The 9,313-nt window shown below is 38.2% G+C and overlaps 1 long non-coding RNA gene across 1 annotated transcript in view; it reads right to left on the reverse strand.

Moving 5' to 3' along the window:
- Positions 1-798, reverse strand: part of LOC116441787 — a 30,373-nt gene extending 29,575 nt beyond the window's left edge. Inside the window, exon 1 of the long non-coding RNA XR_004239240.1 lies at positions 710-798. This is a non-coding gene — a long non-coding RNA (uncharacterized LOC116441787). The remainder of the gene's footprint in view (positions 1-709) is intronic.
- Between the last annotated feature and the right edge of the window lie 8,515 nt (positions 799-9,313).

Raw genomic sequence — 9,313 nt, forward strand, 5'->3', positions numbered from 1 at the left:
ACATGCTGAAAAGCTGTAGCATCCATATATCCCATAAAAGGATGCTCACTTTAAAGAAAGTGAAAAGCTCTACAGTATAACTTGAAAAAAAAATAGTTGTATGTTATTAGCAGGGCAAATGTGATAGTTTTTCCAAATCAAAAGCTGTGGCAATCCTTTCTAGAGCAAGTCACATACACATACTGCCATAGTGGTTGCCATAAATTGCCACCAGGGAGGGGGAGCACTGAAGAAATGATGGGATGACTTTCCATCCCACACCTCAAACCATAGTGGGAACCATAGCAACAGCTGGGCAGGAGACTATAGCATGTTTCACATGGCATAAGAACATGATAAATCAGGTGGACTCACACTGGTAGCTTTTAATTTTTAAGTGGTTTATCACAACGTGCAAAGCCTAGTTTTACGTTCAAGGACACAAAGAAGATTTGCTTATGGTTCAGTAGTAACTGGCCACACAATTTCAGACATTAACATCCTGCTTCTCTTTCCCCCAGCAGCTCCAAAGTTAAACCTGCAGTTATGGGTCATAAAGCATTAATCTCTCAAGCACTATCTGAAAGACTCACCTTTGTTAGTAAGTAGGTCCACTGATTTTTGAAGATAGACTAGCAAAAGTCAGCACTAGAATGGCACAAAGCGTTATAATGGTCATGCTGTTGCAGGCATCCTCTCTGGAAGTATTCACCAGCCTTTCCCCACTCACCTGAGGAATTGTGCAGGATAATAAAGATGATTTAAACTTCATTTCTTCGGGCTCCTCCATTTTAGCTGCAGAAGGAACATGGCATTGTAGATAGAATATGCTTCTACTAAACTGCTTTTTTTGTGTAATATCTGGAAAAAGAAACCAGCTTTGTGTTTCCTTTTGCATAATACATTAACACCCTGTCACCTATAAATACTCAGACTCAACCTCCTGTCAGATTCAATTTGTATTTCTATTTAATATTTTCTTCTCCTTCTTTCAGCACACTCTTTGATACTCTTTGCTTTTTTACTGGCTTCTTGGGAGCTTGTCTGCACATGAAATTAATTTAGCAACTCCTTTTGAGTATTCCTGTTTTGAAATCTTACTCAGTTTTAGGTTGATTTAATTTCTGAAGTAATCTAAATAGGTGATAAAATATCATAATGAAGATTTCTAAATACATTGGTATTCAAGAAAAAAATACAGATTACAATCATTTTCTACCTTAATCCAAAATAACATTTTATTTCTGCTCTTAAAATAAAGTCTATTGCTACTAAGACTCTCCCTAGTGAAGTGAGACTATGATTGATGTTGCAAATATAATTAAATGAATAATATAATATAATGTAATTTGTAATTTTAAAGTAGCTCTACCATAGCAATCTTTTTTTAATTCTACTTTAATCATATTTAATATAGTTCCCAGAAGCTATGAATCATTCTGGGAACAGAAGACTTTTCTTCTGATGGACTTCCTACTTTCTGCATGACCATTGCAACATAGAAGTGTCCAAAGATTTTCTACAGAAAATACTTTTAATTTGATTAAGAAGGTCCCTTTAAATAATTTTGTTTCATATATTCATTGTACCTCTCATCACTCCAAGCCACTAACATGGGGGTCCCCACATCAATCCATTGACTATGGATGGAATCTGGAGGGTTTGAATAAGGAAAAATTTTCTCTCAAATTCTGACTTCTTTTATCATACAGGCTGCGTCATCTGGGCACCTTTGACCTCATTATTGGGATCTTGAATCCACAACTGCCTCCTCTTCATCCTCATCCTCCTCTTCCTCCTCCTCCTCCTCTGTGGTGTCTTCATATGTCTGCACTGCAGAGCGAGACATGTCCCGGGAGGGACGCTCAGCACTGAGACCCTTTTCCTACACTCAGCACTGTTTTTTCCCTACCTCCTTCTGGAAATCTACAACAATATTTCTCCAAGAAAAATCCTAGGGCAGTCCTGGGGGGCAGTTTACCTGCTTGGAGGCAATATCATTAAATCTACCCATTTCCCAGATGCAAGCATCCTTAACTCTCACTCATGCTGAGGGGTGGGCAGGTTGCGCCATAACTGCAGAAAAACTACAAAAATGTTGTTTCCAGACCACAAGGTCATCAAATGTGGACACATAGTGCTGTTCTGTGCTGTATGGTCACATACAGTCTGTCACAGAGGGAGCTAGATCAGGACTGTGGGGTGTTTTAAATATTGAGTTTAATTTACTCATTATTCTTACTCCTTCACCATCATCTCCCCCAGAACAAAGAAAAATTTTATTACTATCCACTTATTCCAGTGAAATGTTTCTTAGAATTGGCCTTAAAGAGACAGAAAATTACCTCAGTGCAATTACATAAATTGTTGATGCCAGTCCAGGAAATCTTAATATTTCTTTTTGTTTGAAAAGTGCATATGTGCTTGTATACATATACTGCAACTCAGAAAAGCTACTGCTTAGCAAATAAAAGCATATTGTCAATGGAAAATTTGTCGAAATCCCAATTTCTAAAGGCTCTTATTTTTCTAGCAGCTTTTATATGTCACCAGTGCCATTGCTGAGAGTAGACTGATTTTGGGGGTTTACACAGGTTAAATTACCTTATGACATTGTATGATTGCTTTGGAACACAGCAATATATCTACTAGATCCAGTGCTTAGGTTCTAGGCACTAGCAACATTACTTAAAGCAAGGAGCTGTCATGAAGATTCTGCACTCACTCTCTGCCCCCATACAATTCATAAGGAGGATACAGGTGCTTCATGCTTCCAAAGATTTTAGCAAAAGAAATCACATTTTTTGTTCCACACTTTTTATTCTGCTTCTGCTATTTACATAGTTAGGATATAGACGAAATTAAAGATTTCTTGCATATTAAATGTAGTGAGAGCTCAGATCTGAAGGGAGAGGGTTCAGGAGCTGTGGTTTTATTATCAGTAACTTTGGGCATCTGTCCCTGATCTTTCCCTGGGCCTGGGATTATAACAGTTATTTTCTGCATTGATGGAGGAGGAAGAGAAAAAGAGGAACAAATGTCAACACAGTGATGTGTTTAAAAGGTCAAAATTAAACATGAAGTTAGATCCGCCACGGGACAGGACAGCAGTGCACTAAAAAAGGAATGACCATCCCTGAGGAAGTGTCCTGGCAGTTCTGCACCAGGGCAACAGCCAGGAGTTTTCACTGTATTTGCCAGCAAGGACACAACTCCTGCCACAGTGGCATCAGGGACAGTGAAAAGCCAGTCTCTGTCCTCTGCATGGACTCCACCACTCTGCCCAGCTGCCGGTGGCTCTGCACTGCCCCTTAGGCATGGAGATGTCACAGGTCCAGCCACCTGAAAATCTGCTGGGCGGTTTCCAAGCCATTGTCAGATCCCACAGACAACAGACCTCAAGGCTCTTCTTTCCTGTATGAAAACAAAACAAATATCTGATTTATCCCTGGTTTTAATTTATAATATCTAATATGACTGGAAACAAGTAATTTGTAAATATGGACAATATTTGACTTATTTTTAATTTTTATTTTAATCAATATCCCAAGGCATATCCCCAAGGATTTTTGTTAATACTGACTTTAAGCAATTAACAGATGTGATTCTTCTACCAAATGTTAATTAAGGTAGTATAGTGAACAACCTGTACTAAGACTAGATCTTGAAAGGATGTGCAGAAATTCTTCTTAAAAATCTGGTGCTTTTCCACAGCAATTAACAATCCTTTCCACTCATGTTACGATGAATCTATAGGAATTTACAGGAATCTCAAAGCATTCTGGATCCCAGAGGATGCCAGGGGGTGATGCCAAAGCTAATCAATGCTCTCTCTCTCAGCTATCCACCCCCTAAAACTCATTATGAACAATTGTCAATGACATTATAGTATTTGCTGCAGGATGAGAAATAAATTAAAAAAAAAAAAAAAAAAAAAAAGAAAAAATAAAAAAAAAAAAAAGCTCCCAGACAAATACATTTTGAAACAAACAAAAACCCCAAAACCACCAAAAAAAACCTCAGAAAACCCACCGAAGTAGCTGTTGGTTACAGGGAAATGTAAACGTCAACGAGATGCTTTCCCTACCTCTTCTTTTTTTTTTTTTTGGTAATATATTTCATTTTGTTTGTTCTGAGCACCACCTGCTGGATGTCGCCAGCTTGCACGAATATCCATCCCTGCAGTGAGGTTATTTTAACACACAAGCTGAGTGAGGTGGATCCTGCTCCCACATACAAAGACAACACCTTTTATATAAATATCGCCCCAATCCTCATAAAGCAGAGGCAAGTGATATATGTTTTACCATTTATTTCTAAACACATGAGAAGCACTTAGTAGGTCATGGATTGCATCAGTGTTGGAGGTGCTGAAATGAATCAGTGGTCAGTGGCACAGCTGAGTGCTCCTGCATTAGGCACTAATCTGCTCTGACCTCCAGACAAGCATTGGCCAGAGTGTGCCTGGGGAAGGACAAGCTCTAGTCCTAATTGTCAGACTCATGTTTACTTGGTGTTAGAAGGTGTAAAAAGAGGGGTTTAACCTTCCACTTCTGTTTTAGGCTTACTATCCTGCCTTGTAATGTAGCGGCCATATTCTGATGTGTTTGCTCCTTGGAAAATCCCATCTGAATTTCCCCAAAAGGTCTGGTTACACTGACTCTCGTACTTCCCCATTAGAGCTTACTAGACTTGTATGAGGAAAACACAATCTTATCTCATCTTGTGATCCCCAAGACACCTACTTTAGAAGCCTTTCAAACTATGTGCACGTAAGCTGTGACATTAAAGTGTCCAAACTGGTCTTTATTAGCTGCAGCTTAATTTTTTTTACATTAATTTTGCAAAATTTAGGGGGTTTTGACAGGTATTTCATGCAAATCTTGAGGGAAAAGAATAGCAATATTATAAATCGTTATCTGCTGAATTGCTAACATACAATTATTATCTGTGTGGAGCTGATACAGTTATGAAGAGGACTGTACCAATCGCTTTTGAGCAGAAAAGTATCCCTGACTGAGCTATACCTTGAAGAGAGAATGAGATAAAGAAGGAACCATCTCTTCCAGAATTGTCTTTCATTTTTTGCCACAAATCCCCTGACTTCTCCCTGAAAACTGAGGCAAAATGCAGATGTTGCTAAGGGCAAGGCAAAGCTAACTAGTGCAGAGAGAAGGAGCAAAATAGAACATACCTAGAACCCCGTTTGAGAAGGATTCTATCCATGTGCCCCAAAATTCAAGCTATTTACTCCATAAAGGACACATGTTAAACAGAAACCACTTCAGGACAATTTCCACTTGTTATTTTTCCTTTGGTAGCACAGGATATATAGACCAAATTGAATATACAGTCTACAGTGTTTACAAAAATAAATTTGTTCCACTTTGGATTTTATTGTGAATATATGAAGAATATAGGAGTCTAGATAATAGTATGTGTCTGCAAAGGGTAGATCAAGAACCATCACTGTGAATTTTAAAACACCCTCATAATTCCTTAGAGAATTCTTTCCTTAGAGACTTTCTTTTCTGAAATAGAAAAATTATTAAAAAGTTGGGGTTTTTTATTCCTTAGTCCCACTGTGATTGCTCTAGCATTCCAAAAGATAATATCCAGGGTTCATAAGCAAAGAAATAGATTGCTGGGTGACAGAACAAAAGAGTGAGAAATCATACGCCATCATCAAAAGATGAAATCAGATGCACTATTGTTAATAATTTACTCCAGATGGCACAGCACTATTGCCACTGTGATCCAACTGAAGTAGAAAAAAAAATATTTAAGATTTATGGAAAGATGGAGGAAGCTGATGTTCTTATTGCCTGAGAATGTTCTTGCAATATCTGATAACATTAAAATATGTTTACTGAGGTAAAATCAGAGTGTTGTGCCATAACATAGGTTGAAATGGATCTTTGGAAGTCACGTGTCCAACTCCCCACCCAAAGTAGAGCTGGTTACAAAGTTGAATCCAAATTTGAAACCATAAGGTTTGTCAAGCCAAATTTTGTATCTAAGGATCAAGATCCCACAGCCTCTCTTGGCAACCCCTTCCAGTGATTTATCACCCTCATCAGAGTAATTGGCTTTGTCTTACCTCTTAATTGGGATTTTAACTGTCTGTGGCTTGTGCCCATTTCCCCCAGCACTGGAGGCTGTGCACCTCTAAGGGGAATCTGGCTCCATCATCACTATAAACACTCACTCATCCGTTGGAGAAAAAGCAGTTTGTTTGCTCTTCTGTGGGCTGGACAAACGCACCTCCCTACAACATCTCCATGTCACATGTACCAGTCCCCCAATCATGGTGGTGGCCCTCTGCCACTCTCAGCTCAGCTAATCAGTGTCTTATTTGTACTGAGAAGCACAAAATTGGACGTAGTACTTTTAAGGCAGTCTTAGGACTGTTACACTGAATAGACAGCAGCAATCACATCCCTCTTCCTGTACCTGTGGTCTTACTAGTACAGTTATTGATGTTCTTAGACTTCACTGAAATACACACAAACCAGCTGCATATAAACCAAACACTGCTGTGTACTGTGTTGCTCTAATATAATTGTAATGTTGCTGTGTTGGACTGTAACTGAATTTCCAGACACAATGTGTTGTTAACTGCTGGTGTTATTTAATTAATAAACATGCAATGTAAGCCGTATTATCTATTTTTAAGATAATATCTTAATGAAGGTCTGTAAGCTGGAGAATCTCTCCTATGAGCTATACAACAAAATACCGTGTGGAAAAACGCAGCAAATGCAACTGCAGTAGAGACACACACCACTTTGCACTGCTGCAGTCAGTTTTATCCAACACTAATGAAGCTTTGTAGAACTCCTACAGAGCAGATAATTGTTATATTATACAGAGGGGAGGAACTGAAGCATAAATAAGCAACTGAACTAATTTTGAAGTCCGCAGTTATGGCCTAAATGACCTCTTACTGAGTGGGAGTTTTAGGAATGATTTAATTAGAGAAGAACTGGGTCAAGGCTAAATGCTTTCTAAAATCTCAAGCTACCTTTTCTAACTCAAGGTCGAGCAGAGAACAGAAATCAAAGAAGGCTCCCCTCCTAATCCTACAATTTATTTATGCATATCATACTCATAAACAGTAAATCAGATTCCTCCTATCCATGTTCTACCATTCCCATTGGGAGCAACACAGAGTAAAAAATGTGATAGTATATGGATTTTTTTGAACCATTTAATAATTCAGATATTTAGTTTTTATGTACAATACATTGGTATCCAGAACACTTTTCACACATTGCAAATAAATGATATCCCATGAACACCATGTTAGCAGGGCACCATGTCAAGCTACCTTCTTAAGAACATGTTTTCATAGCATGATAAGACACTTTGCTTACCTTCAAATCCTGAAATATCTTTTAGAAGATGTAAGGACTTTTTATTTAACAGAATGAAAATTTTTGTTAGAAGTGAGATAAAAGATCTCAAAAATGTTTCTGGGTGAACAGTGAGATTTTCTTTAATTGTTTTCTTGGAAAAACATTTCACGACTCATATTAAAGACCTTAAAATCAGGGGTGCTTATTGTATCACAAAGAAATTTACACTCTTGAAAATGTCAACTTTATAAAGTAATATAGCAGAAAAATCAGGAAATAGCCACACAAGTTATGAGTGCCACAAGATGGCACTGCTTCGTGCCATCGGCTCTATTCTAAGTGTCCTAAAACTACAAACAGGTTAGCAGAGATGGTAAAATAAAACCCATAAAGGATACATGTATAGGTTTATATATATAAAATTAATAGTAATAAATTAACACAAAATATGAAATATTAGCTAAATAGCAGATTCCATAGAAATAGGGTAGAACTCATTCAGCAATGACATATTTGCCTCAATGTTATCCAGCGGTGGAGAAGGCCTGGAGGTAAAGAACTCATCATTAAGATGGTCTAGTATTAAAGCTTTCATTGTAAGACTTAAGGTTCAGGAAATATTTGTCCCCACAGCATTCCTCAACCTTTTTCTTTTCCTTGAAAGATAAAATTCATCTACACTGGTTTCTATGGTCAGAACAAGTATTTTGCAGAAGAAAGGAATTCTGTAGCATGGGCACTTACACATTTGTGCAGAATGTGTGTATTAACATTATTGACAGGCCTAAGAAGAATTGTACCCAAGCTTCCCAGAACAGCAGCGTGACACAAAGCTCCATGTTTTGATCCTGGAGAACAGGAATTTGTTTCAAGTTGGGAGAAAGGTGGATCAAAATAACTTATTGGGCACACCCAATACAGTCAGTTTGGTATTGTCGGTGGAAACTTAAGACAGCTGATGCTTATTCAGACCTAAAAAGTTGTGTCTCTTCTATTAGTGGGTTGCTCCATAAAGCTCAGGTAGCTTTATTCCCCACATTCCTGCATGAATGTCAAGATCAATTTTACCTGGAAGGTCTTGTCCTGCACCTTCTTTGCATTTCTCAAGGAACATTTTGTTCCCAAAGGCCTATGGAAGAAGGCGTTCATTCCCACTGACATCACTGGGAAAATGTAGGCCGTTAAATCTTTGTCTGGTTAGCAGTCTTAAGTTCTACATACAAGTCCTGCTGGGGAGTGCGTCACAAAATTAATGTGCAGCCTGTCTGTATGTCTGTCTTTGTGTCAACACAGGTGAGGGCAACTTTCTCTCTTGAGGGAAAATGTTAATTTACAATATTTTTCAGGTGTATCTTAGAAAAACAGGCCTGGGACATTTGACTGTGTTTTGAGTTGCAACTCATCACAAGTAGATCTGTGTCTTCAAACAAAGCCAACAATAAAAGGAAAATCTCTGCTGAATTTAAAGGGATGTCTGAAATTCTTTCCTTTTTGGATTATTTAAATATTGCCCTTATTTTTTCTACCTCTGTATTTGGAATATGCAAGAAAAGAAAATATTTAGCTACAAAATGTGCATGTCTGTGTACAATATTACCTCAAGTAAGAAACATCAAATTTGATAAGCATTGCTAGAAGCCTTTCTAAAAAGTATTAATTTGCTATTCTAAAACATTTTCCAACCCTTTCTTAATAGTAGAATCAATTAGGTTGGAAAAGACCTTAAGACTGAGTTCAACCATCAACCCATCCCTGCCAAGCCCAGCACTAAACCATGTCCCTGAGCACCACATCCACATGCCTGCAGGGATGGTGACTCACTTCCCCATCCCAACACTTGACAACTCTTCTGGCAAACAGATTTTTCCTAATACCCAATCTAAACCTACCCTGGTGCAACCTGAGGCCATTTCCTGTCATCCTGTTGCTTGTTACTTGGGAAAAGAGATTGACACCCACACCACTACCCAACATGG

Source organism: Corvus moneduloides, chromosome 3, assembly GCF_009650955.1.
Source record: "Corvus moneduloides isolate bCorMon1 chromosome 3, bCorMon1.pri, whole genome shotgun sequence".
NCBI lineage: Eukaryota > Metazoa > Chordata > Aves > Passeriformes > Corvidae > Corvus > Corvus moneduloides.